Here is a 21,673-nt window from a genome sequence, read left to right on the forward strand (position 1 = left end):
AGACTTTGAACCTGGGACTCCATGGAGATTTGTCCAGCCCCTTGCTCTTGACAATGGCCAATGGACCCCTTGCCCAGACTTGCTGAGGGAGCTGTGCTTTGCCCCCTGCCCTCAAAAATACATGGTTTCAGGATCCACTTGTTTGAAAATTACCTGGAACTCTGTTTTCTTTCTGTTCCTGGAATTCATCAAGCTTTCTCCGACCTCAGGGCCTTTGCACTTGCTGTGTCCTCTGCCTGGAGCGCCCTCCCCTTGGCTTGCTCCCTCCCTTGCTTCAGGTTCCAACTCAAATGTCACCTGCCCAGAAGGACCCTCCCTGATACCCCCCAGCCCAGCTCAAGTCACTCTTCCGTGTCTCTCTAGTATATCATCCCATTTTATTTTCTTTCGAATGGATCAGAAAGGATTTATTTCAGGAAATTTGCTAGTTATTGTTTTTGCTCTTTTATCAGCTGTCGGCTTCGCAAGGGCAGGACTTTTTGTCTATTTTAGTCGCTGTTGGTCCCCGACGCCCAGCCCAGGGTCAGGCATGCCGTAAATGCTCAGATAAGCCCACACGGGTTGGCTTGGGACCTCGTATATGTGCCTTCGTGGCTCTGAGCCTCAGTTTACCCGCCCATGCAAGGGGCAACCGTCCTCCCTAGCAGGGGCGACTGCTAGGAGCGGGAACCTAACCCCGGGGTGGGGCAGCAGACCCCCAGGGGCGACCCCGAGACCCCAGGGCCGCGCCGCTGTCCGTGGTGCTGAGCCGCGCATGCGCGGGCAGCTCCCCGGGAGACAGTCTACACCGCACCCGGGCTGGGCTGTGGAACCCGGGTTTCGGGAACCCGTATGGTCCTTCCACAGATCTCACCCTGGCTCCTGTCTTGGAGGCCTCTGTGGGGCGGAGTCTCCCTCCTTGGGGACCCTGGGCTCCCAAGCGCCCCCTGGGGCCCTAGCCTGGGCGCCATCTACCCAACGGAGAGTTGGGGGGTCATGAGTTGGCGGTGTTAACAGATCCAATCTAGTCTCTTAGCCTCTCTGTGTCTCTCTCTGTCTCTATCTCTTTGTGTCTCTCCATGTCTCTTTCTGTCTCTGTCTCTCCCCACCACTCAGAAAGCCCCAGGCCTTTCCCATTGCCGGCAATGCACCCCACTTTCTCCAGCCATCTGACTGGGGGGTGGCGACAAAGTGAAGACCCTCGCCCCTCTCCCTGTCTGCACATCCGCCATCACACACAACGGCGCGATGGGGCATAGACGGTCCTCGTGTCCTGCCCCACTTCCGCCTCTGCCTCCCGTCCCCCTCGTGCCTCAGTGTCCCCATCGATACAGTAACACAACTGGTAAGACCCTCTTTCTGCGTCTCCCCGATTCCCAAGAGACACTCCCTGCTCCCCGCCTAAAAAAAATAAATAAATGAATAAACTCATTAGTCCCAAAACACCTGGAAGCAGAACATGAGGTGTGTGAATAATTTATTTTGTGAGTCGTTTTAATATTTTATCATAATGGTGATGAGCCGTTTGGTTTCTGGAGCTGTTTGGGTGTCATTAAGATAAAGCCAAGGGATGGGCCTCACACAGCCACATCTCCGAATTACCCGAGGCAGCCCGTCCCCATAGGGACGCACAGCTTGGGGTCAGGCTGGGGGAGCGAGGCGGCCTCGAGAGGTGTCACTAGTGGTCAGTGGGGTCTCAGTGGACCAAGGCTTCAGCTATGGATGGAATTCATTTGCTATTATTCATTTGTTCCTTCAAAGATGTGCTTACTTATTCATTCACGCTCTCTGCTATGACTGAATGCGTATGTGCTTCCCCAGCCCCTAATTCATATGTTGGAGCCCTAACCCACAATGCAATGGTGTGCGGAGGTGGGACCTTTGGGAAGTAAATAGGATTAGATGAAGTCCTGAGGGTGGGGTCCCCATGATGGGATTAGTGTCCACTCTGGCCTCCCTGCCGTTCCTCCAACCCACAAGCACATGGCCACCCCAGGACCTTTGCACCTGCACTGCCCTCCTCCGGATACGCTCTGCCCCAGGCTCTTCCTGGGGTGGGCTCCTTCTCATCCTTCAAGCCTCAGGTCCCACGTTGCCTCCCGGATCGCACAGTGGTAGGATTTGGAGAGGGGGTGTGCCGTGGGTGGGTGTGCTTGGCGGGGAGCTCCACGTGGGCAAAGACTTGGTGCCAAGTGTGCTGAGACTGAACCAGCCGAGCCTAAGAATGTGCAGGTGGAGAGGTTGGGGGCGGGGGGTGCTGAGAGAACCAGGTTGGGGGAGAAGATCCAGGAAAGAAAGGCTGGGAGCTGGGCCGGAGAGGGCCTTGAAGATCAAGATGGATAATTTGGGTTCTGTCCTGGAGGAAAATATCTCAGCCCATCCTAACCAGAGAGTCACCCGGCCTCTTCCTCCCGCCGGAGGACCTCATTATAACCCCCTCTGGTCTGGCTTGTCCCACATCTCAGCAGCTCACGGTGAACCCCAGCCCACCTCAAAGCAAAACATGCAGAAACCCATACTCAGCATCGGGAGAGAGCCGGACAGACTGTGAGGAGCTCAGACGACAGGCCCCAGGAGGGCTGGCGCCCTGGGTTTGCGCTGGGAATTCTCCGTCTGCCCGTCCCCCTCCCCAGACCCATCCTTAAGCCTTTTCCATCCGTGGCCATGCCCCCGGAGAGGCTCATCTGCATACACAGGATGTGCGGGCTCCCATTGGTCAAATTCTAGTGGGTTCAACCAATGGGAGGCGGCGATGGGAGATGAGAGCGAGATGCCGGGGTATTTGTTCTCCCAGCTCCTGTTCTCTGCATCCTCGTGGACCACACGAACCCCTTCTGAGTCTCAACTCCGGCTGGATTCCAGCACCCACGTTCTCCCCTCAGCTGCTCAGACTTAGACGTAATGACAGCTCCCCATCTTGTTTCCCCCATTACCCTGCCTACTCCTCTGTAAATAATTCCTTTACTAAATGTTCCTTAAAGACGCTGTTTGAGCCACTGTCCATTTTCTCCAGGACCATTAACGATGCAGTTATGAAACCATAAGCTTCTGAGACCTATGCTATAGGGTTAGAACCTTACATGACAAGCCACAGAGTTTGCAAACCGTGAGTCCTTAGTACAAAGGGAATCTTGGGACAACAGCCCTGCAAAGTCCCAGATAATGGAATTTCCAGCAGGGTTAGAAGGTTGGACACTAAACCACAGAAATCCAAGACAATGAGCCCCCAACAGGTAGGGACTTTGGGAGAGTTTTCACCATGACGTTCTCAGGCAACGAGCAACTTGGCAGAGGGGAGCCGGCATCCACCGAAAATCCATACCCCACGACCTACAGGTTGGAGCCCGACCTGGGAAGCGGCTGCCCGGCCGTGGACTACATTTCCCAGATACCCTTGCGGTGGGGTGTGGTCATATGACATGTTCTGGCCAATGGGAAAAGCATGTTATCTCACTAGGGAAAACCATTATTCACTAGTCGGGGGTTGGTCTTGATTTTCTATCACTACTGTGGAAAATGACAACACAAAGCCCTTCTCTTAGAATTCTGGAGGTTAGAAGTGTAAAATGCCCCGGCAGAGGGCAGAGTCACAAGGTGGGTCATGATCCCACCAGCATTGCATGAGAATTCCAATTTCTCCACATGCTCACCAACACTTGTTACAGTCGGTCTTTTCGATTCTGGCCATGCTGCCGGGTGTGGCGTGATTTCTCATCATGGTTTTGATTTGCGATTTTCTGATGACTCGCGATGTTGAGCATCTTTTCAGGTGCCTTTTGGCCATTTTTATGTCTTCTTTGGTGAAAGATCTCTTCAGATGTCTTGCCCATTTTTAGATTGGGTTATTTGTCTTATCGTTGAGTTCTAAGAGTCTTTACATATTCTAGATATAGGTCCCTTATGAGATAGAAGATTTACAAATGTTTTCTCCCATTCTGTGGGCTGTCTTTTCACCTTCTCGAGGATGTCCTTCGAACCACAAGTTTTCCAATCTGAAAATGTGAGTTCTCCAAATTTACTCTTCTTCTCAAGATTTTTTTGTTTATTCTGAGTCCCCTGAATTTCCGTATGAATTTCAGGAACAGCTTGTCAATTTCTAAAAAGTGTCAGCTAAGATTTGCTAGTGATTGTGTCGAATTTATAGACCAATTGGGGGGTATTAACAATAGTAAATCTTTCAGTCCATGAATGTGGGGTCTTTAATTTCTTTCAAAAATAACTCGTAGTCCTCAGAGTATGAGTTTTGCCCTTCTTCTGTTAAATTTACTCCTAAGTATTTTATACGTTTTTTTTTTTTTGAGGAAGATTAGCCCTGAGCTAACATCTGCTGCCAATCCTCCTCTTTTTGCTGAGGAAGACTGGCCCTGAGCGCACATCTGTGCCCATCTTCCTCTACTTTATATGTGGGACGCCTGCCACAGCATGGCTTGACAAGCGGTGCCATGTCTGCACCTGGGATCTGAACCGGCAAATCCCGGGCCGCCGAGAAGCGGAATGTATGCACTTAACCTCTGCGCCACCGGGCCAGCCTCCCCTGTGTATTTTATACTTTTTGATGCTATTGTAAAGAGAATAGTTTTCTTAATTTCATTTCCAGATTGTTCATTCCTCATGTATATAAATATAACTGATTTTTGTGCAGTGACCTTGCATCCTGCAACTTGGCTAAACTCGTTTATTATCTCAAATATTTTGTGTGTGTTCACTAGGATTTCTTCCATATAAGATCACGTCATCAGCAAACAGAGATCGTTTTACTTCTTCCTTTCCTTCTGGATGACTTTTATTTCTTTTTCTTACCCAATTACTCTGGCTGGAGCCTCCAGTCCAAGGTGGGCTAGAAGTGTCGGGAGTGGACATCTTGTCGCGTTCGTGATCCTAGTGGGAAAGCATTCACTAGGTGTGACGTTAGCTGTGGGTTTTGTATAGATGCCATTTGTCAGGATGAGTTATTTTCCCTCTATTCTTGGTTTATTCAGTGTTCATATCAGGAAAAAGTGTTGGGTTTTGTCACAAATGCTCTTTCTGCATCTGTTGAGACGATCACGTGATTTTGGTCCTTTATTCAATTGATATGATGTTTTAAATTCTGTGAAATTTAGCATGTGAATATACTCAGGTAGCCAATTAGGACACAGAGCAATCTCTTCTCCCCTCAAAAATTCCCTTACTCTGCCCCCTTGTAGTCACACCATCCCCCAGCCCTAATTCTTGTTTTCCATCACTATAGTTGTATGTTTTTGAGAATGTCATTGCATTAGTTTCCCGTGGCTGCTGTAACAAAAATGGCCACGAGCTTCATGGCTTAAAACAGAAGGATTTATTCTCTTATAGTTCTGGAAGCCAAAAGTCCAAAATCAGTTCAACCAGGCCAAAATCAAGGGGTGGACAGGCCTGCCCTCCTTCCAAAGCATCTCGGGGACAAGCCGTTCTGTTATGGGCTGAACTGTTTCCCCACAAGAATTCACATGTTGAAGTCCTAACCCCCCAGGACCACAGAATGTGACTATATTCAGAGACTGGGACTTTAAAGGGGTAATTAAGGTAAAATGAGGTCACATAGGTGGGCTCTAGTCAGATATGAAGAAAAGGAGACGAGGGGGCCGGCCCGGTGGCACAGCAGTTAAGTGCGCATGTTCAGCTTCGGCGGCCAGGGTTCCCGGTTCGGATCCCGGGTGCGGACATGGCACCACTTGGCAAGCCATGCTGTGGCAGGCGTCCCACATATAAAGTAGAGGAAGATGGGCACGGATATTAGCTCAGGGCCAGTCTTCCTCAGCAAAAAGAGGAGGGTTGGCAGCAGATGTTAGCTCAGGGCTGATCTTCCTCAAAAAAAAAAAAAAAGGAGACAAAGACACAGACACACACAGAGGGATGGCCACATGAAGACACAAGGAGAAGACACCCATCTACCAGGCAAGGAGAGAGGCCTCAGGAGGAACCAAACTCACCAACACCTTGATCTTGGACTTCCAGGCCCCAGAACTGTGAAGAAATACGTTTCTGTTGTTTGTCACCCATTCCATAGTATTTTGTTGCAAAGCAACACATGCTCCTTTCCTCTTCCAGCTTCTGTCGGCTGCCTGCATTCCTTGGCTTCTGGTCACATCACTCCCATCTCTGCCTCAGTGGCCACATGGTCTTGTCTTCCCTCTGCTTCCCTCTCGCGTAGACATATGTGATTGCATTTGATGCCCACCCAGAGAATCCAGGATGACCTCCTCATCTCAAGGTCCTTAATTCAATCACACCTGCAAAAGATCTTTTTCCCCCCATAGGAGGCAACATTCATAGGTCCCAAGGATTAGGGCCTGGGTGTCTTTGGGGACCATAATTTATCCTCCCACCATCACATAAATGGAATAAAACAGTGTGTAATCTTCTGTGTCTGGCTTCTTGCACTCAGCATAGTACTTTCGAGAATCCTCCAGGCTGTTGGATGTAGCGATAATTTGTTCCTTTTCATTACCGAGTAGTATTCCATTGTAGGAATGGACCACAGTTGGTTCATCCATTCATCCTCTGAAGGACATTTTGGGTTGTATCCAGTTTGGGGCGATTTTGAATAAAGCTGCTATAAAACATGTATGTATGGGTTTTTGTATGAACATGAGTTTCCATTTCTCCTGGGTAATTCATTTCATGTTGGAATGTGGTTTCTGGGTCACATGGGAAAAGGGTGTTCGACTTTATAAGCAACTGTCAAATGGTTCTGCAGAGTGGCTGAACTAGTTTACCTCTTTTTTTTTTTTTTTTTTTTTTTGCCAGCATTGAGTGAACGTTCCGGTTGCTCCACATCCTTGTCAGCACTTGGTATTGTCGACATTTTTATTTAGCCATTCTAATAGGTGTGCTGTGGTATCTCATTATGGCTTTAATTTGAATTTCCCTAATGGCTAACGATGTTGAACATCTTCATGTTTTTATCTGTGATCCATATGTCCTCTTTTGTGAAGTGTCTGTTCAAGTCATTCACCTTTTTTTAAAAAAATTTTTTATTGTGGGGAAATTGTACAATATGCAGTTGTGAAAAAAAAAACACAGAAAAACATGGGAGTAAATATTCATGACTTTGGGTTATGCAGTGACATGATACCAAAAGTCAGTGAGAAGAGAAGAAAAATGAAGTGGATAACAACAAAATTTTAAAAAGTTTGTGCTGCAGATGAGACCATTAAGAAAAGAAGACAACCTATAGTGTAGGAGAAAATAAGGTACAAATCCAGAATATATAAAGAACTTTCAAAATTCAAAAATAAATAGATCAATAACCCGATTTTTTAAATGGGCAAAGGATTGTAATAATTTCCTCAAAGAAACATAGAAAAATGGCCAATGAGCACATGTAAATGTGATTAGTGTCACTAGTCGCTGGGGAAATGCAAATCAAAACTGCAAAGAAATACACTCTACACCCGCTAGGATTGCTAAAATTAAAAAGACAAAACAAGTGTTGGTGAGGATGTGGAGGAATTGGAACCCACATACATTGCTTGTGGGAGGCTAAAACGGTTCAGCCACTTTGGAAAACAGTCTGGCAGCTCCTCCCGAAGTTAAACATAGAGTTACCTTGCGATCCAGCAATTCGACTCCTAAGAAATATTCAAGAGAAATAAAAGCATATGTCCATGCAAATTCTTGTACACAAATGTTCACAGCAGCGTTATTCATAATAGCTAAAAAGTGGAAACGACCCAAAAGTCCACCCAAGGATGAATGGGTAAACACAATGTGGTTGCGTTGGTCCATCCACACGCTGGAATATTACGCAGCCGTGAAGAGGAGCGAGGCCCTGACACAGCTGCACGCGGATGGACCTGCACACGCGACGCTCAGGGAGAGAAGCAGACACAGAAGGACACACAGCGTGTGACCCCATGGACGGGAAACGTCCAGAACAGGGAGATCCACAGACAGAGAGCGGGCTCGTGGGTGCCAGTGTCAGGGGAGGGGGTGGGGGTGACTGCTCTGGGTTTCTCTTTGGGTGATAAAAATGTTCTAAAATTATATTACAATGATGGTTGCACAACTCGGTGAATATATACTCAAAACCACTAAATCGTACAGTTTAAACAGACGAATTTTACGGTACGTGAATTATTTCGACAAAACTGTTTATAAAAAGAAAAAATAAATACAGAGAGATCTCATCTGCCTTTTATTCAGGGGCCCCCCAATGGTCACATCTTACAATATTATAAACAGGAAACTAACATTAATGCGTTCCATCAGCCTTTTCCAGATTGCAACGGTTTTACATACACTCGTGTGTGTGTGTGTATTTCTGGGCAGTGCTGTCGCGCATGTAGCTGCATGTGACCGTCACCACAGTCAAGACACAGAACAGATTCCGTTACAAGGATCTTCCACGCTCCCCTTTCATAGCCACAGCCACCCCCCTCCCTCCTGCCTGGAAACCACTCGTCTTGTCTCTGTCTTATAATTTTGTCATTTCGAGAATGCTATAGAAACAGAACCACAGAGTATATAACCTTTTGACTCCGGCTTTTTTCACTCAGCATAGTTCCCTTGAAATCTTTCTAAATTGCTGCGTTTATCTCTAGCTCCTTCCTTTTCATCACCGAGTAGTGGTCCACGCTATGGATGGGCCACACGCTTAGTCTAACCATTTCCCTGTTGAAGGTCATCTGGGTTTTTCCCACATTCCACTTATTTCAAATGAAACTACTCGGGAACACGGACGTACAGGTTTTTGCCTGAACAGAAATTCTCACTACCCTGGGATAAAAATTGGGTCCCACGGCAAGCACGTTGAGTCTTAGAAAACAAAACAAAACTCTGCCAGATTCTTCTCCAGAGTGGCTGTCCCATTTCACATCCCTACCAGCAGCATCTGAGGGATGCAGTTTCTCTGCATCTTCGCCAGCATTTGGCATTATCGCTGTTTTTGATTTTACGCGTTTTGACAGGTGAGTAGCGACGTGCCAACCGCGGTTTGAATTTGCATTCCCTGACGGCTGAGCATGTTGAACGTCTCTGCAGGTGTTTATTTGCCATCTGCAAACCCTCTTCGGTGAAATGTCTGTTCCTGTCTCTGTTCATTTTTTCACCGGATTGTTTGCTTTCTTACGGTGGCGGCTGAGAGTCCTTTAACAGATTTTAGATCACATCCTTTGTCGGATACTCGTAAGAATTTTCTCCCCGTCGGAGGCTTGTCTTTTCAACAGTGTCTTTCGCGGAGCACAAGTGATTAATTTCGGAGTCCAATTTCTCCAGTTTTTCTTTTCGCGGAGCCTCCTTTGGTGTCAGGCTTACGAACTCTTTCCCCAGCTCCAGGTCTCGAAGATTTTCTTCTGTTTTTGTCTGAGCCTTTAATGTTTTTTACATTCCACGTGTAGCTCTATGAGCCGTTTTAAATTCTATCGTGTGTTCGATGGATAGCCTGGGAGGGCGTCATCCTGGGGACCACAGGGAGCCAGTGAGGGTTCTTGAGTGAGGGGAGGTATAGATAGGAAGAGGACTTAGGAGAGTGGTCAGCTAGCTCATGGCAGCCTCCCTCGGGCCTCAGTTTCCCCCATCAGTAAACAAACGGACCAGATCAGAAGATGTATAAGATCAGTTGTACCTAAATAAGGCTGCATCCCTAAATAGTTGACTCCATGCTCCCAGGGCCTCCGGAACAGACTCAGGTCAAACCCTATCAGCCCCACTATGTGCCGGGACCCGGGTGCTCAGATTTTAAGAGCGACCTGGAGGGACAGTGACTCGGTGGGACAGAGTAGGGCACAGAGAAACTGTGGCTCCTTTCCTCCCGGATGGCAAAATCAGGTCATTTTTCAATTCCAGTCACTCTCCTTCATACATAAAATGTGCCGAGAGCCACTTTCCCGAAAATCTAAATTGAAAGTAAATAGCACGGGGACAATTCTCGGTGATAAAACCACGCATTCTGGAGCTTCTTGGGATAATATTTATTCTCTCCTCTCGCTAACGGCTCCAGCCGCCTCCCCAGGTTATTGAAGCAATGCGTTTGGTTAACCTGCCTGGGGCCACATCCCACCCAGGGCTGGCTGGACCCCACGTGGAGCCCCCCGCCACCCCCTCCACCAGACGATTATATTAACCGCTGCTGGTTTGCAATTATTATAAATCAGAAAGCGCGTCCGCCCAGATTTGTTTTTCTTTATTGAAAACGTTTAAACTTCATGCCTTGCAAATGCCACTGCCCTAGGTGGAATTTAACTCTTTGGGACTCACACAGTTGGCCCTCAAGGGACTTTCTGCGGGTGATGCTAGAATCATCTGCATTTTCCAGATGAGAAAATGGGAGATCAGAGAGGGATATTATTTGCCCGGCATCACACAGCTGCTGGGGCACTGCACCAAAACTACCATGAGAGTCTTTGTTTTAGCGCTCAGTGGAGTTACATTCTTTGTGGTGGAAATTAGCAAATAAATAAGTCTACAGAAATTGTTGAGATAGCCTGTCATCTCAGTGATGACAGTCACCAATATTGGGGGGTATGTCCTTCCAGAGTTTTTTTCTACACATATATATTCACTCACGTGCCAAATGTCTGTTGAACAGCTACTGCATTCTGGACACTGATTTGGGTGCTGGGGCTACAAGAAGAAATGAAACAGACTTATATGAAGATCGTTCCAGGCAAAGGGACAGCCCGTGCAAAGGCCCTGAGGCTGGGCCGTGCCTGGTTTGTTGGAAGAATAGTGAGGCTGGAGCAGGAGTGACCAGAAGGGTGTGGGGGTGAGAGGTGAGGGCAAGGAGGTCAGCAGAGAGCGTGCAGGGTGGAATCAGGGGGAGGAGAGAACTGAATGTAATTCTTAAAGGTGGAAGGCCAAGGTTGGCTGAGGCTGTGGGATGAGAGGGTGGTTCAAGATCCGGGCTGAGCAGCTGCAAGGATGGGCCTGCCCTCAGCCAAGATGGGGTACTCATGTCTTTGGAGGAGCAGTTTTGGGGGATGGACAGGGGCAGGGTGGTCGGGTTGAATGGGAGACCCCCAAGCCCCCAGCATGGAGACGTTGAGAGGTAGCTGGACCCCAAGTCTGGAGTTTGGAGGAAGCCCGGGCTAGAGACAGGACTGCGGGTGTCATCCAGGCACAGATAGGGTTTGAGCTCTGGAGGGGTGTGGATGGGGGAGAGAAGAGCCCCGAGGACACAGCCCTGGGCCCACAGGGGAGAGAGGGAGACAGAGGGAGACAGAGGGGGGCCGGGAGAGGTGGGAGGGAAGGCAGGGGAGTTCAGGGTCCCTGAGGAGATCCCAGGAGGAGTGTCTGCAGGGTCAGACTCTGCCCAGGGGACGGAGGAGGATGGAGCAGGCTATCGATGACCTGATAAAAGTGATTTCAGTCGGGGGGGCGGGACCAGGAAAGTGTGAGAAGCTGATTGGAGGGGGTTCAGGAGAGAGAGGGAAGGTGAAACAGCCAGTGTAGACAACTCTCTCAAGGAGTTTTGCCATAAAACACAAAGGCACAGGTGGTACCCAGAGGGGCATGTGGTAAGTTGGATTTTCCCCTGTAAGATGAGAATGGGCAGGTAGATGGTGAATGGATGGGTGGATGGACGGATGGATGGATGATGGATGGATGATGGATGGATGGTGGATGGATGGATGGATGATGGATGGATGATGGATGGATGATGGATGGATGGATGGATGGACAGATGGATGGATGGATGGATGGACAGGTGGATGGATGGATGGATGGATGGATGGATGATGGATGGATGGATGGATGGATGATGGATGGATGGATGGATGGATGATGGATGGATGGATGGATGGATGATGGATGGATGGATGGATGGACAGATGGATGGATGGATGGATGGATGGACAGGTGGATGGATGGATGGATGGATGGATGGATGATGGATGGATGGATGGATGGATGGACAGATGGATGGATGGATGGATGGATGGACAGGTGGATGGATGGATGGATGGATGGATGGATGGATGGATGATGGATGGATGGATGGATGGACAGATGGATGGATGGATGGATGGTGGATGGATGGATGGATGGTGGATGGGTGGATGGGTGGGTGGATGGATGAACAGATGGATGGATGGTGAAAGGATGAGTGGATGGATGAGTGGGTGAGTGAATAGGTTGGGGGGCGGTCAGAAGAATGGATGGGTGGGTAGATGGATGGCTGTGTGGATGGATGGATGCGTCAGTGAATAGATGGACGGACGGGTGGATGACAATGGCCCTGCAGAGCCAGAAGATACAACAGAGGAGAGAGATGCCATTTCCCAGTCGTGTCCTTGAGTGCGGCTCCAGTCCCCCTGCCCCCGACTCCGTGTTCATCCTGCCTTTGTCGTCTGGTCTGCAAAATAGGCACAAGAACCAAATCCACCTCTTGGGCTGCTGGTCTCAGTGAGATCCAGGCTCCCAGCAAAGCCAGGGCTGGTGACGCGTGTCTGTCCCCTGGGGCACATGGATGAGGTGGTGCCCCCGGCCCTGGGTTGTGGCAGAATGCAGCCCTCCCCCACCACGGGAAGTAGACAGTCTCGAGGAAAAACTCCAAGTGACATCCCTGTGGAGAAAGGGCCCCATAAGTCAAAGTGCTTTTTCAAAAATAAATAGCCTGATTAGCATATGATATGCAAATGTATGCTAATGTGACAACTATTAAAAGATTCCAAATGTCATCGAGGGAAAACACACCGGTCTGGGCTGGGAGGGTGGGGGGGTGGGAGGAGAGGACTCAGCCCAGACCCTTGAGAAAGGTCAGGGTGCTCCTTCCCCGGGTCCCCAGGCTCCGCATACGGGGGTTATTCCCCAGTCCTGTCCCGGTCAGACCCCCCGAGCTCTCTAGAAACCCTCTTGAAAGTCTCTCCCCGATACACTCTGCCACGTGCTTCAAAACTTTGTCCGCGGCGACAAAGCCTCTCCTTCCACCATCAGTGTGCAGCCTTATCCCCTGGAGAAGAAAGACAGCATGGGTGACAGACTCCAGAATCTTCCCTGAGAATAGTTTAAAAATGGAGTTTCCCCCATAACCGAAGACACTCCAACATCTGCCAAGGACCTGGACAGGTAGGAGATCTTTGCCATCCCTAATAAATCCACACTTGGCCTCTCTCCCTTCAGGAGAAAATTCCATCCTTATCTCCCTGGCTTGTTTTTTGAGGCAGGTGACAAAATCAGATCCAGAGAAGGGAGGGACCTATGCTCAGGGTCACACAGCTGCGCTGGCTCACCTAATCACCAAAACGATTTCACGACTCGAGGATTACTGAAAGCGTTTTCTGCTGAGAAAATGGAGCATCAGAGAGGTGAAGTGACTTGCCTCAGGTCACACAGCTACTGTGAGGCTGTCCCCCACCTCAGATTCCCAAAGGACAGTCGATCTTACGTCACCTTCCTACCACCTCTCCTATTATTTCCTGAGTATTTTCCTCCAAATTGACCCACTTCTTCAAATCTTAAATCTATTTAAAAGGGCCATGTTTATCATGACTGTAAATGAAAAGCTATCGTCACTGACCATAAGTAGAAACTAATTCAATAAAAACAAAATCGTGTTGTTAATTTCTAACTAGAGACGGCTGTCTCCGAGGCTCTGAGCTGTGGTCTGCTCTCTCTCTTTGTCCAAAAGGGAGATTCCCAGGTGACAGAGAGGTGTCAAAGACTGGTTTAGCACCCAATTGAGACTTTCTCCCTGAAAAAGAAGGGAAAGGAAGGGCTGTCGCACCAGGAGAGTCGATGGTATTTAAAGTGGTTTTACGCGTTACCTAAAACCATCTTATGGCCACCAGGCTGGTGTCCATCTGCCTAAAAGGCAGGAACTGTGTCCCAGTACCCTAGAATTCTAGAATTATGGCCAGGGGGGTCCACTTGGGGTTCATATATCAGTGTCCAAAGATGGAGAAACGATGGTTTCACTCATGTATAGACCCACCCGTGCACCCACCACCCATCCACCTATCCACCCACTCATCCATTCTCCCAACCACCCACACATCCATCCATCCACTCACCCACCCATCCACCATCTGCCCATCCACCATCCATTCACAATCTACCCACCCATTTGTCCACCCACCCATCCATTCTTCCCACCACCCACCCATCCATCCATGCATTCACCCAGCCATCCATTTATCCATCCACCATGCACACATCCATCAACCCATCTACCCATTTTTCTAAGCACCCACCCACCCATCCATCTACCCATCCACCCATCTATCCATCCATTCATTGATCCATCCATCCATCCACAAATCCATCCACCCATCCATCCATCCACCATGCACCCATCTATCCATCCATTCATTGACTGATCCATCCATCCACACATCCATCCACCCATCCATCATCCATCCATCCATCCACCCACCCATCCATTCTTCTAACCACCCACCCATTCACTCACGAACTTATCCATCCACACATCCATTCACCCATCTACATACCCATTCACCCACTCATCCATCCATCCATCCACCCATCCATTCATCCATTTATTAAATATATATCCAGCACCTACTATGCACCAAGCACCGTTCTAGGATATGGCAACATAGTCATGGCTAAGACAAATCAGGTACCCACCTCATAGGAGCTTCTTCATTAGTGAGGACGTTTTCCAGCCAATGCGCAACATCATGAGGTGGATTAGAGAATTTCTCTCCATTTTCTTAGTGGTAAGGGTGCTCCTGGTGGACATGCGTGGCCTTTCCCGACCTGCGTTCTTCTCCCACCTTCCGGAGGCCACAGCACCCTGGTTTTGCTGCTGCCTGGGGGCTCTCCAACATATTAGACACTGTTAGACCCTTTGACAAACCCCTGTCCTCTTTCTTCTGGGCACACAGGAAGACTACATTTCCCAGCACCCCTTGCACTTGGGGTGGCCATGTGACTGAATTTAGCCAATGGAAGTGGGCGGAAGTGATGCCGTCACTACCGGTCCTGGTCAGGCTCTTTCCACGTTGGCGATGGAGGCGCCACAAGACAGACGGGGCTGGTCCCTGAGTCGCTGAGGGGAGAAGAGCCACCTGCCAGTCCGGAACACCTGTCTGCACTTTACATGAGCAGCAAATAAACAGTTGTGTCAAGTCACTGAGGTTTGCCGGTTTATTACAGCAGGGACTGTCACCTTAACCAATCCACGTATTTCCCCCTTTCCAAGCCTGTGGTTTAATTGGCCACGCCCCCAGCTGTGGGCAGGCCTTAGGTGACTTCAGCCAATCACTGAATCCTATTCCTACTGGCCTCCTGATTGGGTCAGCCACGGTCACGTGATGGAAGGATGCAGGTGGAGAGATTTGATGGGTTTCCAGGGACGCCACATTGGGGGGCATGGAGGATGTGGGTCCAGCGCACAGAGCCAGTGACCTGTGCTTCTACCATTTCTACTGGAAGAGAAAAATGAACTTCATTTGTTGTTATTATTATTATTTCTTAATGCTCTGGCCTTTTTCCTGGTGGGCCAAACTTGGAAACTTGTTTCTGCAGATCCAACCACCCTAATGATGCCCTGACCTCCATGGCCAACTAGATTTGGCCCCAGAGCTCTAGCCAGTTCCTCTGGGACACCCCCTCTTGGATGTCCACCAGGTACAACCTGCCCAAACCCCCCAATGCATCGCTTTATCCCCATAGGAACTCCTCTTCCTGTGCCCCATCTCAACAGTGGCCCCAGTATTTTTCTGGAAAGCTAGAAGCAAGACTCAATAGCTCCTTTTCCCATCTCCACCCTCAATTCCACATCCGTCAAGTCTTATTGATTTCACTGTTGTTTTCTCCAGCCCAGCCTCTCTCTCTCTGTCCCCACCTACCTCGTTCAGACAGACACCAGCTCCTGCAACAGCCTCTCGGCATCCACACAGCACCAGAAAGATCGATCGTAAATGTAAGTCTGACCCTTTCCCCTCTCCTCCTCTGTGGCTCTCCATAGCTCCCCAGTGCCCTCAAGGAAAAGTCTAAATTATTTTTCAAAATTCCACCTAGTCTAGCCACCCCATTCTTCCTTGCCTTCACCTTCCTCTTAATTCATCTTTAGATGTCACCTCTCTAGAAAGTTTCCCCTGACCCCCTACCCAACGCCGAGACAGGAGTCTCCTCTGAGCTGCCTCAGCCGCCTGAGTTTCCCCCATCACAGGTCTGACCACCCAGTGCTGAACTGTCCGGATATGTGTCCTTGAGTTCCAGGAGGACAAGGGCTGGGTCTGTCCTGTCCACACTGTCCCCAGGCCCCAACACAGCACCTGTCACCCAGGAGGAGCCTGAGAAATCTTTTGGAATGAATGAATGGCGGTTGGAAACAGAGATGCTGTGAATGCCACTGTGTGTAGCAGATGCTGTGGGTGCCCCACCCGCATGCCCTCAGCACCCACACTTAGGTACCTGCCGACAGCATCCTTCTGCGGTCACCCGCCTGTCAACTAGCTGAGGCTTTCTCAGCCAGGGTGAGGGGCAGGCGGGAAGTGCCAGGAAGTTGATGCTTCAGGAAACAGCCTTTAGCCAATGACGGACAGGAGCTGGCGCATAAATGCCCCGGGTCCTCATCTCTCGGGATGGACAACTCAGGTGCGTGCTCTATGCTGTCTCCCAGGAGTCCCCGTGGGAGTGAGTCCCAGATGCCCTTGGCGGTCACCTGCTCACTCACGTTGCCTTCTTCTCTTCCCTCTCACACCCTCCTGGGTCTTTCTGGCATCACCTCCCACGTAAACGACTTGGCCCCAAATCCTCATCTCAGGGGCTGCTCCCCGAGAACGCAGCCTGACCCAGGGCCTTGAAAATCAACTGTCTAACTCATTTGCCAACATTTCCAGGGAGAACTTTGACGTGCTTTGGGGAGAAAAAAAAATTGCCTCTTGCTCCCTGTCGGCTGTAGACCTCGCTGTCTCCACGCGCAGACTGCGACATTTGCAGTTGTGTATTAATTGCGGTTTTTTCCGGGAACGAGATGCTCTCCTGCAATATGTGTGTGTGTATGTGTGAGTGAGTGAGGGAATGTGTGTGCTTAATGACTTTCTCATTTTGAGATCGGGCCAGATAGCTTTTTGAAGAAAGTCTGCCCAGAGCCTGGAACATATAGAAAATTCTCTGGGCTTAATAGCACTCCCACTCGCCCGCCCATCCATCACAGACGCACCGCGGAATGAAAAACAAGCCCATTGATTGGATCTCTTTCTAATCGACAGCCTAAGATACTGTTTGAAATTTGCCATGAGATGGAAGGAGTCGGAAGTGGCCGTGTCTTGTTTCTCAAGGGCGTGGGGTCTGCGGGAGAAGAGAAACAATCACAGCCTCGTTCAGCAAGCATTTATTGAGTCCCTAGTGTATGCTGCATCATGGGCTGGGTGCTGGGAACACCGTGGTGACCGAGACAGTGCCAGCCTTGCCCTCCTAATGGGGGAGACAGACAGGCCACCTGTGGCCCAGGATCAGGGTCACGATGGGAGATGCTCAGGAAGCTCTGGGGGCCCAGAGGGGGTGCCTGATCCAGACTGAGAGATCAGGGAGGGCTTCTCAGAGTCAGAAAAAGCTGAGAGCTGAAGGCCGAGGACGGGTTGGATGTCAAACCAAAATACAAAATGGGGCAAAGCGCTCCATAGAGGGGGAACAGCATGTGCAAAGGCCCGGGGGCAAGTGAAGGTAATTTGGTGTGACTGGAGGGTGGGAAATTAGTGAGAGAGGAGGAATGAGAAGTTGGCAGTGCCTTGAGGGCCATGGGAAGGTGTTTCAACTTTCCTGTGGACCACAGGGAGCCATGGAAGGATCTAGAACAGGGAAGTGAGTGACATTTGTTCAAAATCATTTTGGCCTAGAGTTATCATATAACCCAGAAATTCTGCTCTTGGATATATCCCCAAAAGAACTGAAGGCGGGGACTCAAATAGATATTTGTATACTCACGTTCATAGCAGGATTATTCACAATAGCCAAGAAGTGGAAACAACCCAAGTGTCCGTTGATGGGTGATGGATAGACACAACATGGTCCCTCATACAATGGAATATTATTCAGCCTTTAAAAAGGAAGTCCTGGTACACGCTACAACATGGGTGAATCTTGAAAACATTATGCTCAGTGAAATAAGCCTTTTTTTCCACCAAAGGACAAGTGTTGGAAGATTCCAGTGGCACGAGGTCTCCAGAATACGCAAATTCACGGAGACAGAGAGAAGAGCGTACTGAGACTCGAGGAACGGACAGCTGCTGCTTGATACAGAGATTCTCTTTGGGGATTTGACAAATTTTTGGAAATAGATAGTGGTGATGATTACGCAACACCATGAACGTGCTTCATGCCGCTGAACCGTACACTTAAAAACGGTGAAAATGGTAAAATTAATATTATGTATATTTTACCACAATTTTTTTTTTTTAAAAAAAGAGTTATAATTAAGAAAGGAAGAGAAAAAAAATCATTTTGGCTGCTGTGGGAGGTGCAGGATGGAGCAGCGGGTCCAGCTGAGCGATGGTGGAGGCTGAGGCCGGGGCGGAGGCGGGGGAGAGGGTGAGAAGTGGGTGGTTGGGGGCGTGGCCTGGAGGCGGGGCTAACAGGAAGTGGGAGGAGGTGATAGGTCCGTTTCCCTTTGGCCCCGCCTCCAAAGGTAGCCTTTGCAGACAATGGGGTTTATTGCACCCATTCGCTGGAGGCCTGGGGACCCCACCTCACCTACAAGTCCCCACGGCCTCTCCCTCTCCAAAACCCCACCCATTATGGCCCAACCCGGGGAGGCCCCCAGCAAGGAGCCCCGAATGGGGATGAACGCCACGCCCCGGGTGCAAAGATCGAGTCGGGTGCAAAGATTGAGTCGACAGCGGCTGGAAGCTCTCCGTCTCCCAGCCGTCCCTCCGCCCACCTTCGCTTACAAGGTGCAGCTGTAATACCTGCTTTTAAATTCAATTAAATCCGAATCAGCTCTGCTCTTGGAATACATTACCCAGTCGGAGACAGCAGGGAGAAAAAAAAAACACACACACACACACAAAACACAACACAGACCTATTTAGAGATTTTCCTCTAAATGGATTTTAATTCTCTCGATTTATCAGAGGCCGGAGGAGCTGCTGACAGCCGGCGATCGGCGTCGGCGAAGCCAGTCCCAGCCTCAAGGAGGGAAAGAAGAAGAGAGGAGGAGCTTATGTTCTCACACTCGCTTCCGGCGGAGGGGCGTCTGGGTGACCCCAGATCTGGGTTCGAATCCCGGCTTCGCCACTCACTGGCTGTGTGACCTTGAGCCAAGTGTCGCCTCCTCTCTGTGCCTCAGTGTAAGCCTCTGTAAAATGGGGACGGTGGTTCTGCTTGTCTTGGAAGCCTGGTGAACGATGGATTATCCAAGAAGATTCGGGTCAAGCCTTCAGCACAATGCCTGGCACACGGTGAATGTTCCGTAAACGCAAGGATGATGAAGACGATGATGATGGTGACGGTCATCGTTATTGATACTGTCTTCCAAGCGGAGGCGCAGCCCCATGCTAGGTCCCCGTAGGGGAGAGAAAAAAGAAGTGTCGGTCTTGAGCCCTGCTTTCCAAAGCTGGGGGGCTTTGGGTAGGGAGGCAAAAAAAGAAGGGAAAGGATGGCCTGGGGTGTGGACTGGAGGTGGGACCGAAACTGGAGTATACAGGAGACAGGCCACCGAGCAGCTAGGGAGGCCGGGCAGGTCAGGAGGAATCCTGGAACGATGGGGTCAGACAGGGTTAGATTCATATTCGGAGGCCCCGTCCTTCCCGCTATCGAAATTTATCCATCCTGTGTCCCATTTCATCAGAGAAAGAGCTGACAAAGTCGTGACACCGGGGCACCAACGGGAGGTGGTGGTGCAACCTGTGTGTCTCCTGGGAAGCCCGCATGTGGCCTTGGGGTTCATAGGCAGGAAGAAAGCTTCCCCCCCCACCACCACTCCCCATAGTATCGCCCAGCTGGGGGTGGGGAGCAGGACCCTGAGGCTCAGAAAAGCCATCCTGAGGCCACAGAACTGAGAGCTGTTCCCAGGAGCCCTGGGTCCTAACCCAGTTGGGTCCAGACTGGCTCTGTGACCTTGAGAAGGCATCCGTGCCCAGCCTCAGTTTTGCCATCTGTGTAGGGGTAGGGAGAAGTGAAGGCCCCTCTAGGTCCTTCAAGGTCCCCTGTGCCAAAAGGGTCGTCTGTAGGTCAGTTAAAGGATGCTGGGACCCCCGCCCCCCAAGGGCCTTTGTCTTCGTAAGAGCCTGGTGAGCAAGAATGGGGGATTTTCAGAGCAGAATCCAAAATGGTCTTGGGGGGCGGTGGTCCTGCCACTCAGGGCTCTCCCTTTCTTGGGTCCTGGTCTGTGATGTCCCCTGGGGGCCTCAGCAGGTCCTACTTGGCTTCTTGGAAGGGCGGATTCATCCACGGGAGGCCTCCCTTGATCCCGGGCGCACAGAGCCTCGCCTGGCACCACCCCGGAGGGCAACTGGGGAGGGCAGGAGATGTAAGGGGCGCCCCGGTCCCAGGATCAGGGCGGGAAAAGTGAAAGAAAAAGGCAAAATACACTTACCCTCGAGGGGGCCTGAGTGGGAGGGCGCAGGGGCCTTGTGAGGGCTAGAATCCTGTATGTCTTGATCTGGTGGTGGCTACCGGGGTCTTTACCCACGCGACGACGCCTCGGGCCGCACACTTAAAGACGTGTGCACTTTAGAATGTACGCGGGACATCGATCAAAGGAGGGAGACAGATTCCGAGAGATTGGCAAAGACAGAGAGAAAAGGAGAGACAGACAGACAGACAGGTGAAGACAGAGATGGAAACAGAAATCGAGAAAGACATAGAAAGACTGAGGAAATTGAGATGTAGACAGAGAAGAGAGACAGACAGACAGACATGTAGAGAAAGAGAGAAGAAGAAAGGGAAGAGGGAAACCAATGAGTTTCAGGGCAGAAAGGTGGGGGGAGGAGGATGTCGGGAAGAAAACTGAGGGAGAGGAGGCCAAAGCAAAGGGGGGGAGGGAGGCGAAAACAGGTAAAAAGCCTGACAGAGGGGGCAGGCAGAGCTTCTGGGGAGTCTGGGAAGCCAGGAGCCGTCAAACGCGAACATGTCCTTAATTGTAATTACACGGGAACATTTAGGCTGTAGATGCAGCAGGAATGAAAACGCTGCGCCTTACCCATTAATCTAACGGCTGTTACTCAGTCACTCATCAAAGGGGGCTCCCCCGGGGCTGCGTGGGGGGGCGGCCCCGCTGGGAAGAGATCGGAGGAGATGGTTTTAAACTAATGATACCCTCAGGGAGAGCCTGGGGGACAGTTCTGGGGAGACGGGGACCTCCGCAAAAGTCTCGGCTGGTGATTTCAGAGCCCTGCAGACAGCTACCCGCCCAGAGATCCACGCAGGCGAGTAGCAATTCTAAGCCTCCAGGCAGGGCTCAGAGGAGATACAATCTATCCAAGAGGGACCCAGCAGTTCTTTAACTCACCCTATAGGGGGTGGGAGCAAGCTTCCCAGGAGAGCTGACATCTCAACCGTGCTAAAATGTGGAAAATGAGGCAGGCGAGCCCAAAAGGAAGGGAGAGGGGACTTCCGAGTACAGAGAACAGCTTGTGCAAAGGTTGAGAAGGAAATATGCAGACAACGGGGAGGGGCGAGCTGGAGACGTCAGCAGAGGCCTGACTTTGAAGGCAAACCGAGGAGATCTGGGGGTTCCAAGGGCAATGGGGAGCCATCGAGGCTTTCTAGCGGACACACGCCAGTTCAGATCTATATTTTTAATAGATCTCCCCGCCCATGG

This window comes from Equus caballus, chromosome 7, assembly GCF_041296265.1.
Source record: "Equus caballus isolate H_3958 breed thoroughbred chromosome 7, TB-T2T, whole genome shotgun sequence".
NCBI classification, from domain to species: domain Eukaryota; kingdom Metazoa; phylum Chordata; class Mammalia; order Perissodactyla; family Equidae; genus Equus; species Equus caballus.